We start from the raw sequence: 16,489 nt of genomic DNA, 5'->3' as shown, positions 1-16,489 counted from the left end.
CAGGTGTCCTTCTCCTGCAGAGTAGATGTGCTGCAGAGCTGATGGACAGGCCTCCATGTAGAGCAACTCTCCTAGCGAAATCTTTACGAAGAGCCAAGCCGAAGACAAACAGTATCTGTCAAGAGTCTACTCTTGCATGGGTGGTCTATGGTAGTGAAGTGCAGTCTCCTGATGAGGGCCTCAGATCATCTGAAACTTGTTAGAAACACAAATTCTTGCCCCCCCCCCCCAATATGCCACTGAATCAGAATCTCAGGTATACAGAGTTCAGAAATCCGTGATTTACAAAGCCATTCCAGTGATTCTGATGCAGGTGAAAATCTGAGAATCACAACTAGAGGGTCATGTTCTTTCATGCAAAATAAAGAGGTTCCACGTTCAATGGTGATGGATAGCCATGTCAGCTCCTACAGAGTTGGCCAAGAGAAGGATGTAGAAAAATCTCAAAAACACTTCAGTAGAAGGACCAGTTGGGAACAACACAGTTTTCCAGTGAAGCCATCAGGGTGAAATAGTAGGAAATTGTGTAGGCAATGAATTAAACTATACTTTTAATTTTTGTCATATAAATGACATGCTTCCTCCAGGATGGAACGATTAACCTTTGGAGGCCCTCTGCTCAAAACTATCATCTTAAATTTAAAATAGCTGTTATTTTCTGGCAATAGTTAGATATAAGGTCCAATCGTCTGCAGAGGCCAGTATAAAGGAAAACACGCATCCACATAACTCTGTGGTAGTGAGTATGCAATGAGGTCATCTAAACGTTGCTTTATAAAATTACAATCTGTCACAACTCTGGTTGTAACTGACAGAAACTCAACCTAAACTAGCTTAAGCAAAACAAAACATCATAACAGTCATTCTGACCACATTTAGGTGCAGAAGATGAATATGCTTTTGGTATAAAATATACAATAAACCAGTTAATTTTATGTGGGTCAATAATACCTACTCAGAAGAATCTAGTTACTGATTCTGACTTCCTAAGAATTGAGCCAATCCTAATTAGGTCCCTGGTGACCTGACTTCTTATAGTAAGAAATAATCCAATGAGAGATAAAGCCCACCTGTGAGGATAGAGCCTTACAGGAGAATGGCCACAGAAACCTAGACCTGCTGGAGGACAGTAGAAAAAAGGAAGAGGAAACATAATGTAAGTCTGAGGCCTGGAAACAGACCAGGCTCTTGCTCTTTGGTGTAACACATATTCTATTTGGATTACACCCGGATTCAACCCTATTTCCCTAATTCTCCTAGGATGGACATTGGGGACCTTGCAGCTGATCCACTGTCTAGGAAGAGCCATTAGCATGACATCTGAAGTCAGCCAACTTCATCTGGAGGGAAAGAATGCTCAAACCTTGAAAGCATCCTGGCCTGGAATTGTGGAAAACAGAATGAGGTGAGTGTGACACTTGCTTCTCTAATATTAAAACCATCTGATAAATAAGTGAATCCTCTCCTCCTTTTTTAGAGTGTGTGGCCTAAAGAACATTTCATTTCTTTAAAACTTATGAGTAGGCCATGGAATATTTAGCCAAGCTGGTCCAATTGCTCTTTTGCAATTCCATGTTAAGGAGTTTGGACTTTATCCCAAGGGCAGTAGGAAATAATAAATGATTTTCAGAAGAAAAATGACATAATCGGATGTGAATTTTAGAAAAAATGACTCTTGGAGTTCTTGCTGTGGTGCAGTGGGTTAAGAATCCAACTGCAGTGGTACAGAGTGCAGGTTGGATCCCTGGCCTGGAGCAGTGGGCTAAAGGATCTGGCATTGCCACAGCGGTGGTGTAGGTCACAGCTACAGCTAGGATTCAGTCCCTGGCCTGGGAACTTCCAGATGCTGCAAGTGCAGCCTTTAAAAAGATAATAAGGGAGTTTCCATTGTGGGCTCAGTGAGTTAAGAACCTGATACAGTGTCTGAGGATTCTGGTTCAATCCCTGGCCTCACTCAGTGGGTTAAGGATCTGGCATTGCTGCAAGCTGTGGCGTAGGTCACAGATGAGGCTCGGATCCAGTGTTGCTGTGGATGTGACATAGGCAGTTCCAGTTTGACCCCTTGCCTAGGAACTTCCATATGTCACAGATTTAGACTTAAAAAGAAAAAAAATTAAAAACTAATAATAAAATAAAAATCGACTCTGGTTGCTGTGTGGAGATGAGAATTATTCTGCTCCCTTATAAAATATCAGACTAATACATCAAGAACTACAATTTGTTAAAGAGTAAGCTTGCATGAAACTTGTCTGAAATATCAGACAAGCTAACAACCTACAGAAGATTGTCCATTTTTTAAATGTATAATAGGTGATGCTTTTGTTTCATAACATTGGGTTCAAACCTGTGGAGTTAGCTTATTGGAAAGAATCAGAGCGCAGTTAATACACACTTTGAATAGTGATAGAGGAAAATTTTGTTTTGATTATTTAACATTTTAAGCAAGTAACCTATATTAGGAAATGTTAGTGAGTCAAGGCAACACCCCTAGAACTTCAGAGCTGAGAGAAACAAGCCTCTGGAGCATAGATCGTAACTGTAATTCTAGGGCCTCTTTCAACCAGAACCATGTTGTGGGCCACGACCCTAAATGTATTCTTTTTTTTTTTTTTTGTCTTTTGGCCTTTGCCCAGGGCCGCTCCCGCGGCATATGGAGGTTCCCAGGCTAGGGGTCCAATCAGAGCCATAGCCGCCGGCCTACGCCAGAGCCACAGCAACGCGGGACCCAAGCTGTGTCTGCAACCCACACCATAGCTCACAGCAACGCCGGATCCCCAACCCACTGAGCAAGGCCAGGGATCGAACCTGCAACCTCATGGTTCCCAGTCGGATTCGTTAACCACTGCGCCACAACGGGAACTCCCTAAATATATTATGTATGTTTTCAAAACCAGAAGTGTGACCTCTTGCAAGTATTTATTACACCCAGATTTTCTTGAGGCAATAATAAGTTTATAATGAGATTTAAATTTGATCAGTTCATGGGTCATAGAAAGGAAGTGCCTCACTTTGTTCTCTTTTACCACTCAACACACCCACGTAGAGTTTATGGTTTGTTTTTCCTTTGGCTTCCTAACATTCTTGTCAAATCAGGAACTGAGAGATTAAGACACATTTGCTCAAGAATGAAGCAGACAATGGTAGACCCAGTTTATCAACAGATTCTTTGTAAAAGGAAAAAGGGAATGACTTATCTAAGGAGAGAGAGTAGGCATCAAATAATTAAGCAGTGGGTGAACCACGGTATACTCTACAAATATTGAGTTATTTACAAAGATGGTATGTGAAGGACACTTTTAAGACTGTAGGAAGGAGACTGTTCTTCCAGTGACATCAAGGCCAGTAGCAGCAGCAGGTAAACAGCCTCACTACATCCTTAGTAAGTCAGAACCCTCTCCAGCTGAAGTCTTGGCCCTAATTAAATCAGTTCTGGGCTTTTCAAAGGTTTCTAAATCAAGTCCTTCAGAAACTTGCAGTAAATTTTTGCTCTTGCCTCTCAGTGATGGTAGCTCAGTCTTCTAGAAGAGATTTGTACAATTCTTCCTTTTGTCTCTATTTGTAAAAAGTCCTTGGTTCCTCCAGGACATCGGTGTCTTCTCCCTACTATAGGAGGAAACTCTTGCCCTCCACCCCCACTCAAGGTTGTGAGGGACAGGTTCACAGCAGGGCAACTGGTTTAGTCATGCAACTCAAAATTGCTGAATACCCAAACTAAACTTAGACCAGGGAAATACAAAATGTGCTCTCATGTTTGGCATTACATAAGCTTCTATTATCATAGAATTTAGAATTCAGATTCTTGTGGTATGGCATAAGCCACAAAGAAGTGGAACTAAAAATCAAAACCAACTTAGCCTATCTGAGGTGACCACGTGACACTCCCTTAGTCCAGCAAGGCATGGCCAGCAGGGCTCTGCAGAGATGATCTCACACATGGTCTCACCTAAGGGCATGGATACAAATGCTGCTCACATTGATGCTAAGATGGATACATATTTATATCAAAACCAAGAGCCTTCAAATAGATCCTCCACATGGCAAGCCTGTGACTTCCTATCCAAGAGTATGAGGTGGCTTCTTTTCAAACATTTATGAGCAACATAAATTTTTGGTTTTCTCTCCCAGGTGAATTGTAACAACTCTTGATGGGAAGGATTCCTCCAGAGAGAGAAAAATATCCCAAGTCACTATTAATTACAAGGAAATGTACTATGACATATACCTCTTTGGCTAGAAAGAAATGGCATTCCAATTCTGAAATAAAACTGAGTGAGCCAGCTCTCAATGGAAACCGGAATTAATTTGACCCAGAAAAGCCTACCTACCAGTTCTGAGCAGTTGTCAGACTTCAAATAAATTAGAATGGAACAACAAGAGTTAAGGCAGGAATGCTCTCTGAGGCCAGCTGAAGACAGGGAGACTCGTGCTGGCAAAAGAATTCAAGATGACCGAGGTCTGACCCACCCATAAGACTTAGCAAATGGGCACCATTTAAGTAGGCAGTAGGAAATGAACACAATATTTTGGTCAATTCTTAGCAAAATTCTGTTGAATGATACATGCCATGTTTTGTTGACAAAGGTCAGTCCAGATTAAGGGCCAAGGCAAATACATGCAAACTCAAACCCTCTCCAGAAGGTGAAAGCAATTCAAACATTCATTGATGGATGAATGGATAAACAAAATGTGGTATGTGGATACAATGGAGTATTATTCAGCCCCCAAAAGGAAGGAACTTCTGACACATGCTATAACACATGCTCTCCTCTTCCACAGGCGAGCATGCAGCAAGAAGACAGCTATCTATAAACCAGGAAATGGGCTCTCACCAGACATGGAATCTGGTGGTACCTCGATCTTGGACTTTTAAGCTTCCACAACTGTGAGAAATGAATGTGTTTGTTTTTTATTTTTTGCTTTTTGGCCACACCCTCGGCATATGGAAGTCCCCAGGCCAGGAATCGAATCTGAGCTGCAGCTCTGACTTACACCACAGCTGTGGCAACATCATATCCTTAACCCACTGTGTCAGATTGGGGATTGAACCCATCCCTCATCAATGACCCGAGTGGCTGCAGAGACAACACTGGATCCTTAACCTACTGTGCCACAGTGGGAACTCCTTTTTTTTTTCCCTAAATAAACGTTTTTTATGTAAGCCACCCCACCCAGTTTATGGTATTTTTGTAATAGCAGCCTGAATGGACTGACATGGAAGTTGTTGTTTGATGGGTTAGAGTTTCAATTTTGTAAGATGGAAAGAGTTCTGGAGATTGGTTCCCCAACAATGTGAATATACATAACACTACTTAACTGTATATGTTAAAATGGTTAAAATGGTAAGTTTTATGTTATGTGTATTTTGACACAATTTAAAAAAAATTAACAGATGAGACTGCATTTTTCTTTGGCTGCACTCACAGCATGCAAAATTTCCTGGGCCAGGGATTGAACCCACACCATAGCAGTAACCTGAGGCACAGCAATGACAACGCTGGATCCTTAACCTGACGAGCTACCGGGGAACTCCAAAATTGCATATTTTATATTGGTGCAATTTACTGTCTTTCAGTTATACCTCAATAAAATGGTCTTTAAAAAATAAAGAAAAAGCAACACCACCAGGTGGATTGGCGGGGATGAGGCCATTGTGCCTGCATGGTCAGAGATGGCTGCAGAGCTCCACGGAGCACCTGGACCAGATGGCTGTGGCTGGACACATGAAGTATGTACCGTGAGGTATTCAACACTAGCATTCTGTTACATATAATGTCTTTCTGTTCTTGAATCCACTTCTAATGATTTCATGAATTCAGGTCCTCATTTTCTCTTATTTATATTTTTTCAATAACTCCCTAAATTGCTTTCCCAGCTACATAGGCACATCACTGGATGTGGTGAATGGTGACCTTTGAAAGTGCAATTTCAGTAGAAAAGATAGGATATAGATTATAAGTCATAATAATCATCACTAAAATTTATTACGCTATATTCTTAGTTGTCTCTTTTTATATAACCCTAATAAGAATCCTATAAAATTATACACACTTCACAGATTAAGAGTCAGATGTTGAGAGTAGTTAGCAATTCATCCACAGTCCCTAGTCTTGTGCCAGACAGGGTCCTAGCAGAAGGCAGAATTTCACTCAGATGCTCAAATGAAAGATATTATAATGAATGGGCCATTTTCAGGGATTGTGGGCTGGGTTAAGGAAACCAAGAAGAAGTGTCAAGTCATCCAAAGTCTAAAAAATGAAAAACCATTTCTATTTCTATATGTGAAGGGGCCAATGGAGGTAACAGACTGGGTGAAGATTGGATGGTTATAGGATTCAGACCACACGACAATGTTTGCGAACTGAAGGGAAGAAAGTATTAGAAAGGGAGAAGTTGGAAAAGGGAGAGCTAAGAGAGCAGGAGGAAGCAGCAATGGGTGAGATCAAGAGCACAAGGGGAGGTAGCACTGGAGACAAGAGAGAACCTATCCTCCTGGCAGAGCCGGGAAAAGACGGAGAGAGGAGTGAAGGGAGCATTGTTGTTTGAATGTAAAGTAGCTGCAGGTATCATCTGGGAGGAAGGAGCCTGGGATTCTGTAGGAACCAGAGAAGAGCCTACATAACAGCTGTTGTGGGAATTTGACAGAAACTCAACTAGGGATGGAAAAATAATTACAACATGGTGCTGTGGGCCACACAAATGCCTGCATAACCCAGATCTGCAACATGCTCTGCAGCATTGTCACAGAGCAAATATAACATATCAACTTTTATCCTGTCCTTAAGAAAATGGAATTGAAGTGGTTACCAAACCATCTAAGAGACATCTAAGAGACATTTACTTCTAGAATTATGGCTACTAGCACTCTGTATTAATCAGTGTGTGTGTGTGTAGAGATTTTGTATATAAAGCATTGGGTTTTGGGTTTTTTTTTTTTCATCTTTTGTCTTTTTAGGGCCGCACCCACAGCATATGGAGGCTCCAAGGCTAGGGGTCTAAACGGAGCTGTTGCTGCCAGCCTACACCACAGCCACAGCAACGCCAAATCCTCCATTCCATGATCTGCCATCAGCAAGCAGAGACCCAGGAAAATCATGGTACAATTCAGTCTGGGTCTGAGGGCCTGAGAACCAGGGAAGCTGATGGTGTAAATGCTAGTCCAAGGCAACAGAAGATAAAATGAGATGTCTCAGCTCAGCAATGAGGAAGAAAAGGTGGGGGGACAAATTCTTCCTCCCTCTGCCTTTTGTTCTATTCAGGCCCTCAGGGATTGGACGATGCCCACCCATATTGGGGAGGGTAATCTGCTGAGTTCACCAATTAAAATGCTAATCAATCTCATCCAGAAACACTATCACGATGTAAGCAGAAACAATGTTTAATCTGGGCACTCAATGGCCCTCTCAAATAACCATCACAAGTCCTCCCCTTGTTAATTTGGCACCTACACTTATCTCCTTAAATAAAATAAATCTGCAAATAAGGATGACAACAGGTCATAATTTCACCTAACATGATACAACTATCCTGCATACAACCAAAAATGCACCAACTCCTTCTCCAGAAGGGGAGATAAAGTCCTTGAGTGATATTTACTCTTCTTGATATTCCATAATTTAAACACAATGATGAAAATTAACAATACTTAAATAGTGTGATATAAAATCAATACATCTCATGTTACATGATAAGGGAATAAGAGAGGAAAAAATAAAGATTATCTATCTATCTGTCTGTCTGTCTGTCTATCTATCTAACCATCCATCCATCCATCCATCCAGTTGTTTTGGTCCCTGCCTGTTGATAGTGATGTTCTCAGCTAGGAATGCGTGAGGCACTCCCCAGGCAGCATTTACTCATAGACACAAACATTCACTCCATCCCAGCCCTTGTGGTTCTTATGGTCACCAGATACACCTTAGCAAAAAACCGTCTAGGAACCTAGAAGAACAAGAAGTAATAAACTCGCAGCCCTAATGGGTATATGGCATACCTGTTGGCTGCAGAGTGAGTTCAAAGATAGAGAGGGACAGAGGAAGGGTGGACTTAGAACTCTGCCTTTTATTAGGGTCTGAGGGTGAAGTTCCTAAGGTTTTGTAAGTTCACTCTGTATTAGTGAATTTAAAGCATAAGAGTGGGAATTAGGGCATGGGGAGAGAGAAGCAAGATCATTCAAGCAGTCAGGTTACTCGGGGCTTTCTAAAAGGGGGACTTCATGGGTAGGGGCAGCCTGTTTCCTTACCTAGTTGTTTTGCTAGTAGGGTGTGATACAGATGGAAAAAGGTTTATTCAAGATGAATGTCTTTGAAATTGATATTCTGGCAATCAAAAGTTTAATGTCAGGCACTTACATATACATATAGCACCAATATGGCTATGGCCACTGACGCCCAATATGACAGTAGCAGAAACCAACACTGAGGTCATGATAAGACATCATCCCTAGGGTGACCAGCCAATTACCTGGTGGCAGGTTGATCATACATATATATTATGCACACATACAAATATATCCATAACAAAATAAGGAAATACTTATCACAAGTATAATTCTCATAATTCTCATATTTTCATTTCTGTCACTGGTCATATTGTTGTTGCTGGTATTTATTACGACTTTCTTCCACTACCCATTCTGAATACCCTTTTGCCTTTATCAAGCACTTCAGCTGATTCTCTATCTGATGAAGTGACCTAAACCTTTATTCCTGAAGGGTCTGGGCCATTAACAGTCCTGCCTGGATTGGGCTATAGTTTTCCATTGACTTGAATCACAGGTCATGGTAATATTAAGCGATGTCCTAAGGAATCTTCTATATTCTAGACATACTGTTCCTTACCTCCCTTGTGGAACAGTAGTTCAATTTCCCCTTTGTATTCAGCATCAATCATCTCAGTCAGTACCCTATTTCCCTTCTTTTTTGACTTAGTGGCATGAGGACCTCAAAGCAGGTGATAGTCTTAACTTACAGTTCAATGGAATCACTATCATGACTCCTGGTGGAAGCAGTCCTTCCCCTGTAACCAAGACCTTTAGGCCAGCAGAGAATAAAGTTGCAGGAAGAGGAAGCAAAATTTTAACTACTAATTTACTAGGGTAATAGCAAGGGTTGCACTCTCTCATTTCTCCTCTCGATTCCTGGACCCGTGAACCCTAGCTGAGAAACAGCACCATGTATTGGACATGGATTCAAGCATATACAGCCTACTGGGGAACTTTGCCCACTCCTGCAAGGTATTGCCACGTAGCTGGCACTGTTAACTAAGTCTTCAAAAGGCCATTTCACTGTTCTATCAAGCCAGCTGTTGCAGGATGTTGGGAAACAGGGTAAGACCAGTAAATTCCATGAGTATAGGTCCATTGCCACCTTTCTTTTGCTGGGAAGTGAGTTTCTTGGTCAGAAGCAATGCCACGTGGAATACCACAATGGTGTATAAGACATTCTGTAAGTTCATTGTATAAAGAGAAGGAAAATTTATATTCAGAAAAAAAAATGTATTCCAGCAAGGACAAAACACGGCTCTTGAGGAGGCGGGAGGGGAGAAAGGATTGGGAGTTTGGGATTAGCAGATGCAAACTAGTGTATATAGGATAGATAAACAACAAGGTCCTACTGCATAGCCCAGGGGAACCATATTCATATCCTGTGGTCAAACCATAATGGAAAGGAATATGAAAAAGAACATATATATGTGTCACTTGTTGTACAGCAGAAATTAACACAACATTGTAAATTAACTATACTTCAATAACATTTTTAAATGCTCTAAATCTAAAAAGGTATAAAATTTTAAAAATCCGATTTTGCACAAAACACTGCTCCTTCTATGACAGAAGCAGTCCAGTGTAATGAACCTACCATTGGGTAGCTGGCTGATTACCCTGAGGATGATGCTTTAGTGGGGGCTTGGTATTGGTCTCTGCTGCTGGCAGACTGGGCAAATCAGCCTTGATGAGAAGTCCAGGTTGCTGGTCCATGCAAACTACTCTATCACCATGGTCACGTTGCTAATGATCCCACTGGGTTTGACGGGGTGAATGGGGAAAGAGGTTGACTGATGTCCACAAAACATCATCCTAGTCACTTGATTATTAAAATTGTCCTCTGCTTTGGTAAGCATTCACATGGGACACAAACCCCTTAATTTTTTTGCCCAGTCAGAGAGGTCTATCCATATACCGCCCCACCAAATTTCTTTGTCACCAATTCTCCATCAGATCCTTTCCAAGTCCCTGGCCATCCAGCCAAATCATTTGCTAACACCCATGAATCAGTATGTATTTGTACACCTGACCATTATTCCTTCCAAACAAAATGAATAAGCAGACACGTTGCTTGAAGCTCTGCCTATGGGAGGACTTCCCTTCACCACTATCCTTTAGGGAGGTCCCAGTGTTGCAGCTGTCCACTTCTGGGTGGTGCCTGCACATAGTGTAGAACCACCTGAAAGCCAGGCCCGAGTCTTTTCTTCCTGTCTTAACTGATTGTGGGTAACCTCCCATGAGGCCACAGGTAAGGTGTAGGCTGAGAGAGAGAAGGCAGTACAACAGGAGTAGGGACCATGGGCATTTGAGCCATTTCTTCCTGTAACTTCTTTGTGCCTTCAGGACCTGCTTGGGACTGATCACGGATGTAACACTTTGATGATGGAGTGCTATTGTGCATGTCTAACTTTATGGTTTGGTGGGTTAAATAACACCCAGTTCATGGTGGGCAGGTCAGGTCACATAGTAACCTGGTGGCACACAGTTAAGTGTTGAATGTCTACTAAGCTGTGGCAGGCCAAAAGTTGTTTGTCAAAAGAGGAGCAGTTATCCAAGGAGTATCTCAGGGTCCTGCTCCAAAAGCCCAAAGACCTGAGCTGCAGTTCACCTATAGAGACGAGCCAAAGACTACAAGCAGCATCTCTCTCTGACACTGACACTTTAAGTACCATTGGCTCTGCTGGATAATATGGCCTAACTGGCACAGTAGCTTGTGCAGCAGCCTGGACCAGTTGCAGTGCCTCCTCTGGTTCGGGTCCCATTAAGAAATAGCAGATTTTCAAATCATGTGGTAGATGGACCAAGGTAACACACCCAAGTGAGAAATATGTTGCCTCCAAAAGAGGCCCACTAGGCATAGTGCCTCTTTCTGGGTGGTAGATGAGGCCAACTGTTATAACTTACCCTTTACTTCAAAAGGTATATCTCAATATGCCCCACATCACCAAATACCTAGAAATAGGACTGAAGTAGAAAACCCCTAAATTTTAGATTTATTTCTACACTCTGACACACAAATGTCTTACCAATAAATCTAGAGAAGTTGCTATTTCTCGCTTATTAGTTCTAATCAGCATAACGTCATCAATATAATGGATCAGTGTGATATCTTATGAAAGAGAAAGTTAATCAAGATCCCTGAGAACTTAACTATCACCTAGGGCTGGAGGTTGATATACCCCTGAGGTAGCACAGTGAAGGTATATTGCTAGTCTTGCCAGCTGAAAGTAAACTGCTTCTCATGGGCCTTAGGGACAGGTATAGAGATAAAGGCATTTGCTAGACTTGTGGGTGTGTATCAGGTATACAGCCAGGGGATGTGCTAATTTGCTCTAGCAATGAAAAAATTTATTGTTGTTTTTGCTGTGTCCCTTAAGTTTTGGTATATTATGCTTCCATTTTCTTTCCCTTTTTTTTTTTTTTTTTTGCTACTTTAGGGCTGCACCTGTGGCATATGGAGGCTCCCAGGCTAGGGGTCAAATCAGAGCTGTAGCCACCGGCCTACACCATAGCTCACAGCAATGCTGGATCCTTAACCCACTGAGCAAGGCCAGGGATCAAACCCACAAACTCATGGATCCTAGTTTGGGTTTGTTAACCTCTGAGCCATGAAGGGAATTCCCTCCGTTTTCATTTTTCTCACGATATTTTGATTTCCCTTTTGACTTCTTCTTTAACTCTGGTTGTGCTGGAGCATGTTGTTTAGCTCCACATATTTGTGACTATTCCAGTTTTCCACTTGTTACTGATTTCTAGTTTCATACCATTGTAGTCAGAAAAGATGCTTCATATGATTTCAATCTTAAATTTCTTAAGGTTTACAGAATGGGAGAAAATCTTTGCAAATGAATTGACTGACAAGGGATTAAACTCTGAAATTTATAAACAACTTCTGCAGCTCCATACCAAAAAAACAAACAACCCCATTCAAAAATGGGCAGAAGATCTAAACAGACAATTCTCCAAAGAAGACATACAGATGGCTGAGAAACACATGAAAAGATGTTCAGCGTCACTCATTATTACAGAAATGCAAATCAAAACCATGATGAGGTACCACCTTACACCAGCCAGAATGGCCATCATCCAAAAGTCTACAAACAATAAGTGCTGGAGAGAGTGTGCAGAAAAAGGAACCCTGGTACACTGTTGGTGGGATTTTAAATTGGTGAAACCACTGTGGAAAGCAGTATGGTGATTCCTCAGAAAACTAAACATAGAGCTACCATTTGACCCAGCAATCCCACTCCTGGGCATCTATCCAGAGAAAACCATGACTCGCAAAGACACATGTACTCCAATGTTCATTGCAGCACTATTTACAATAGCCAAGACGTAGAAACAACCTAAATGTCCATCGACAGAGGAGTGGATCCAGAAGATGTGGTACATATACACAATGGAATATTACTCAGCCATCAAAAAGAACGAAATACCAGCATTTTTAGCAACATGATGGACCTAGAAATTTTCATGCTAAGTGAAGTCAGCCATACAATGAGACACCATCAAATGCTTTCACTGACATGTGGAATCTGAAACAAGGACAGATGGAACTTCTTTGCAGAACAGATGCTGACTTACAGACATTGAAAAACTTATGGTCTCTGGAGGAGACAGTTTGGGGGGTGGGGGGATGTGCTTGGGCTGTGGGATGGAAATCCTGTGAAATCAGATTGTTATGATCATTATACAACTACAGATGTGATAAATTCATTTGAGTAATAAAAAAAATGAAAAAAAAAACCTAGAAAGCCAATAAATAAATAAATAAATAAATAAATAAATAAATAAATAAATTTCTTAAGGCTTGCATTGGCTCTGCTGGATAATACGGCCTGAAGAATGATCTATCCTGAAGAATGTTCTGTGTGCACTAGAGAATAGTATTCTAGTGCTATTGTATGGGATGTCTGTTAGGTCCACTTGACTTAAAATGTAGTCTAAATCCAAGGTTTCCTAACTGACTCTGTCTGGATGATCTATTCAGTGTTGGAAGGAGGGTACAGATCTACAGGGTTATTATCGTATTGCTGTCTATTTTTTCCCTTCAGATCTGTTAATATTTGCTGAATATATTTAGGTGCTCCAATATTGGACACATATATACTTACAGTTGTTAATTCTCTTGATGTATTGATTGATCCCTTTATCATCACATAATGACTTCGTTTCTTATTATAGACTTTGAGTTAAAAATCCATTTTGTCTGATAGAAGTATAGCTACCCTCGCTTGCCTTTGGTTTCTATTTGCATAAAATATCTTTTTCTATATTTTCACATTCAGTACATGTGTTTTTAAAAGTAAAGTGAATCTTTAGTAGGCGACATAATGCTTAGGGTCTTGTTTTAATCCATTTAGTCACTGTAAGTCTTGCTATTGGAGAATATAATTAAAGTAATTATTGATGCATAAGCACTAACTATTGCCATTTAATTATTTTCTGGGTGTTTTGTAGATCATGCATTCCGTTCTTCCTCTCTAGTTACAAGTTTCTTTGTAATTTGATATTCTGTAGCGGTATGTTATGACTCCTTACTAATTATCTTTTGTGTATCTACTCTAGGTTTTTGCTCTTAGTTACTGTAAGTATTATCAAAAGCATCTTAAAGTAAAATAGTCTATTTTGAGCTAATAACTTAACTTTGATCACATACAGAAGCTCAACAGCTCAACTTTTTACTCCCCTACTTATATTTTGTTCTTTATGTCACAATTTAAATCTTTTTACATTGTGTATTCATTTAAAAGTTATTGTAGCTATAGTCATTTTTAATACTTAGAGGCTTTTATCTTTATACTAGAATTATAAGTAATTTACACAGCACCATCACAGTATAACGGTATTCCAAATGTGACTCTGTATTTACCTTTACCAGTAAGTTTTACTCTTTAATACGTTTTCATGTTACTTATTAGTGTCCTTTTATTTTAACTTGAAAGAACTCCCTTCTCCCCGCCTCCTTTTTTTTTTTTTTTTTTTTTTGGCCTGCAGCATGCAGAAGTGCCTGAGCCAGGGAGTGAACCCAAGCCACACCTGTCACCAGAGCCACAACAGTGACAATGCCAGATCCTTAACCCACTGAGCCACTAGGGACCTCCTGAAGAACTCCCTTTATCATTTCTTATAAGTAAAGACTACTGATGATGAAGTTTAGCTTTTATTTGCCTGGGAATATCTTTCTTTCTCCTTCACTTCTGCAGAACAACTTTGCGAGGTAAAGTATTCTTAGTTGACAGTTTTTTTTTTTTTTTTTTTTCCCAGCCCAGTACTTTGACTATATTATCCCATTTCTCCCTCAGGTTTGGGAAGTTTTCAACCACTATTTCTTTGAATAAGTGTCTGGCCCCATTCTATTTTCTCTTTCTTATACTCCCATAAGGCATATATTGGGCCACATGTATGGTGTTGAATAAATCCCTTAAGCTATATCTTCACTGTTTTTCATTCTTTTTCTTTTTGCTTCTTTGTATGATTTCTGCTGACTTTCCCTGGAGTTCACCAATCCTTTCTTCTGTTTAATATAGTTTGTTGTTGAAACTCTCTATTGAATTTTTACATTCAGCTATTTTTGTTTGGTACTTTTAAAATATTATCCATCTCTTTGTTGAAATATTTACTTTGTGTATACACTGTTCTCCTGACTTTGGTGAGTATTTTATGACTATAATTTAAAATCCTATAGTGAGTAAATTACTTACATTGACAAAAATTAAATATGAAATTGATAAAAGTCATCAATGATGACAAAATCTGTCACCAAAGTGGATTTTATCACATCCATCTCAAATATTACATATGACACATGCCAAAAGAACATAGTAATGTAGATTATTTGAACACAAGTAATGAGCTTAATCTAATATATAGATCATATATTAACTCTGCTTTTTAAGACTAGATAATCATTTTTTCTTAACATTTACAAAAACTGATCATAAACATGTAAAGCAAGCTGCAATAAATTTAAAACTTGGTACATAAGGACAAAAATTCTCTGACAAGAATGCATTTTAGTAAGAGTCAGTAAAAAAAGTTTTAAAATCATATATTTGAAAATTTAAAAACACCCTGTAAATAAGTCATGTGTCAAAGACCAAATTATATTGGATATTAAATTAACTGTATTTGAATAATAATAAAAATAATACATATCAAAACTTGTGACATGAAGTTAAAGCAGAACTTGGAGAATAATTTACAGATTTTAATGTTTATTTTGGAAAAGAAGAAGTCTGGAATAAATGATCTTAAGAAAATAGAAAAGAACAAACACAAAGAAAGAGATAATGAAGAGTACAAATCAATGAAATAAGAAACATAGATACAAAAGAGAGCATCAAGAAAGCCAAAAGTTAAATATTTGAAAAGAATAAAATTACTAAACCTCTGTCAATGTTGATAAGCAAGAAAAATGAAATGCACAATTAAACAATATCATATATGGCAGTGATTAAGAGGAAAATATAGTATGACTTCTATGCCAATAAATGTGAAAATGGACACATTTCTAGAACTTAAAACTGACTCTAAAAAAACCAGAAATCCTTAATAGTCCTCTCCTTATAAAATACATTGAAGCAATGTTTAAAACACTTTCGACAGAGAAAACAGCACAGACTAATGGTTCAAGTGAATTTTACCAACTTTTCAAGGCACATATCATTCCAATTTCATAAGAGTTTTTCTACAAAGTAGAAGAAAGATGAATACTCTCCCAATAAATCCTATGAGGCAAGAGTAATTACACCAAAGCCAAACAAACACAGCAAAAGAAGTAAAACAACAGGACAAAAACCACTCATGAATTTACACATAGAATTCTTAAATAATACTAAATTCACCTGTTTTTTAAAAAGAGAATACAAGGAGATTGATTGCAAATGACATGAGGGAATCTTATGGTGAAAAAAAAGATCTATGTTCACATTGGTAGCAATGGCTAATGACTGCATATATTTGTTAAACCTCATTGAACTATACACTCTAAGAGGTGAATTTTGTTTTATGTAAATCATACCTCAATAAACTTTTTAAAAATGAAATTTTATAGAATTCTACATATTTCATGATAAAAATTTTTAGTAAATTACATGAATAAAAGACAATATTCCTCCTCTGATAAAGACTACCAAAAGTTTACAAACGTCATTCTTAATAAGGAATGTTAGACACATTATATTTAAAATTCAAAAGACAAAGATGTCCAGCCTTAAGACTTCT

The sequence above is a fragment of the Phacochoerus africanus genome, chromosome 6 (assembly GCF_016906955.1).
Source record: "Phacochoerus africanus isolate WHEZ1 chromosome 6, ROS_Pafr_v1, whole genome shotgun sequence".
Lineage (NCBI taxonomy): Eukaryota > Metazoa > Chordata > Mammalia > Artiodactyla > Suidae > Phacochoerus > Phacochoerus africanus.
The sequence above is the reverse complement of the archived record's forward strand: the minus strand, read 5'-3'. Positions refer to the sequence as shown.